Raw genomic sequence first — 2,951 nt, forward strand, 5'->3', positions numbered from 1 at the left:
AATCTATTTAAAAATGAAATACAGATTTAAACAAAGAATTCTCTATAGAGGAAACCAAAATGGTAGAAACACTAAAAGAAATGTTCAACATCTCTCATCTCTAGCCGTCAGAGAAACTCAAATCAAAACTGCTTTGAGATTCCATCTTACACTTGTCAGAATGTCTAAGATCAATAATATACATGTCAGCTCAGGCTGGCAAGAATGTGGAGCAAGGGAAACTCTACTTCATTGCTGGTGAAAGTGCAAACTCATACAACCACTATGGAAATAAATATGGCCGGTCCGCAGAAAACTAGGACTCGGTCCATCTCAAGACCTAGTTATACCACTCTTGGGCATATAACAAAAGACACTAAATCGTACCAAAAAGACAGTTGCTCAAACATGTTCATATGTGCTTTATTCATAATAGCTAGAAACTGGAAACAACCTAGATGTCTCTTATCCAAAGAATGGATAAAGAAGATGTGTTACATTTAAACAATGGAGTATTACTCTGCTGTTAAAAAATAACATCATAAAATTTGAAGGCAAATGGATGGAACTAGAAAAAAAAATCATCCTGAGTGAGGTAACTCAGACCCAGTATGACAAACATGGTATGTACTCACTTATAAGTGAATATTAGATGTAAAATAAGGAGTAACTATTTTACAATTCACACACTCACAGAGGTTAAGTAACAAGGATGATTCAAGGGGGATGCCCAGATCTCCCAGTGAAGGGAAATAGATTTCGTGAATAGACTGAGGGTGGGTGGTGATTAGAAAATGAGAGTACTGAAAGAGACTACTGGAAGGCGAGGTGGCACTTCAGGGTTGATAAACACTTGGCACAAGGTACTCTTCCAGAATCTACAAGGAAGAACCCCAACAAAGACTCCCCAACAAAAACTAGAAATAGGGGATATACAGCCTGAACTGCCATCTCTAGTGACCGGACAAGACTTTAAGTGGAGGGAGTGGGAAACCACACCAGCCACATAAATTTGACCTGCAGTTAGTCCTGCCTATGGGATGTGCTGGGATGAGGGTAGTCTAGAGATTAGGGGAGTGGCAAACCAATGACTGGTCTAGCATAAAGCCCATCCCAGGAGAGTAGGTCCACCCCTGACACTGCCTGGAGCACCAGAACGCACAAGCTGAATGACCCAGAGACACAAGATAGGACCAAACATGACTGGAGGGGGGAAATGTCAATGTAATGATGCATAAAGTATTCTGCTATACTCGTAGATTGTTATGAAAGAGGTTACTGCTGGCAACTGCTAGGAGCTGAGGCAGAAACCCACAGCCAAATATTAGGCAGAGAGAGAGCCCGAATTGGAGACCTTCATGGGGGTCCCTCATCTTGGAGCTCAGGGAACCCTGTGGAAGAGTGAGAGGAAGAAATGTAAAAGTGAGATCAATGGAGGACATCAGAAGAACATTGTCCACAGATATCAAAAAAGTAGGCTCAGAGGGGCTCACGGAGACTGAAATGACAATCATGGAGCCTTCCTGGGTCTGTGCTAGGTCTTCTGCATTTATTTGTTAGCTTGGTGTTTCTGTGGGACCCCTAACAGGGGAGTGTTGTGAAATTTTATTTGCGCTTTAATAAATAAAGCTTGCCTGGAGATCAGAGAAAAAGGCTAGCCATTATAAGTAAACAAAGAAGTCAGGCAACAGTAGCACATGTCTTTAATCCTATCACTTGGCAGGCAGGGATCTGTCTGTATCTATGTGAGTTCAAGGCCACACTGGGAACAGAGCCAGGCATGGTGGCACATGCCTTAAATTCCGACACTGGTTAACCATGGAGGTCCGCAGGTCTGTACAGACAGACAGGAAATGACAGAGCTGGGCAGGAAGAGGAAGTGATGTAGCTGGACAGAGAGAGCAAATCAGATGGCAGAAGAACAAGGCATATAGACGTAGACAGGAAGTATTGCATTTGGAAGCTGCAGAGTTGGTGTGGTGAGGTTAGCCTATTCCTCTGATCTCTCTCAGGCTTTAACCCTAATTTCTGGCTCCGTGTATTTTATTTAATAAGACCATTTAGAAATTCATCTACAGGGAAGTGGGGTTGTCTGTGACCCTTTCATATTCTCTTGGGACCCTTTTCTTGGGTTGCCTCACCCAACCTTGATAGAGGGCTTGCAACTTGTCTTATTTCATCTTTTTTGTTTGTTTGTTTGTTTTTGTTTTTGTTTTTTCGAGACAGGGTTTCTCTGTGTAGCTTTGCGCCTTTCCTGGAACTCACTTGGTAGCCCAGGCTGGCCTCAAACTCACAGAGATCCGCCTGGCTCTGCCTCCCGAGTGCTGGGATTAAAGGAGTGTGCCACCACCGCCCGGCTTTCATCTTGTTATACCATGTTCATTGGATATTTCTGGAAGGCATGCTTTTTTTTTTTTTTTTTTTTTGAAAAGGAGAAGGAGTGGATCTGGGGGAATAGATAGGTGTGTGTGGGGAAAATGGGAGAAAACAAGGGAGCCTTAACTGTGGTCAGAATATGTTGCAAACAAAACAACAGCAACAAAAACCAAACAGAAGCAGTCTCCAAACAAATGAAAAAAAAAGTAGAGTGACAAAGTTTCTATTTCTCCAAGTTGTGGAAGTTTTTATTTCTGCATGTCCTCATCAGCAGTTGATATTTGTTTTTACTACTTGCCAGCCTTGTGGGTGTGAAGGAGCATCTCACTGCAGTTTTGATTTTCATGTCTGATTGCTAACAATGTGGGATATTTTTCTTGCACTCATTGACACCCCCATATCTATCTATCTATCTATCTATCTATCTATCTATCTATCTATCTATCTATCTATATATTGTCCATTTTTCATTTTTAATTGGTTTCTCTAACATTTAATTAAGTTTTAGAAGTTTTTATCCATTCTGGATACAATTCTTTCAAAAGTTATTTTTTTCTTTTTTTTATTAAGAGATTTTCTATTTAGTTTACATTATC

The sequence above is a fragment of the Peromyscus eremicus genome, chromosome 13, assembly GCF_949786415.1.
Source record: "Peromyscus eremicus chromosome 13, PerEre_H2_v1, whole genome shotgun sequence".
NCBI lineage: Eukaryota > Metazoa > Chordata > Mammalia > Rodentia > Cricetidae > Peromyscus > Peromyscus eremicus.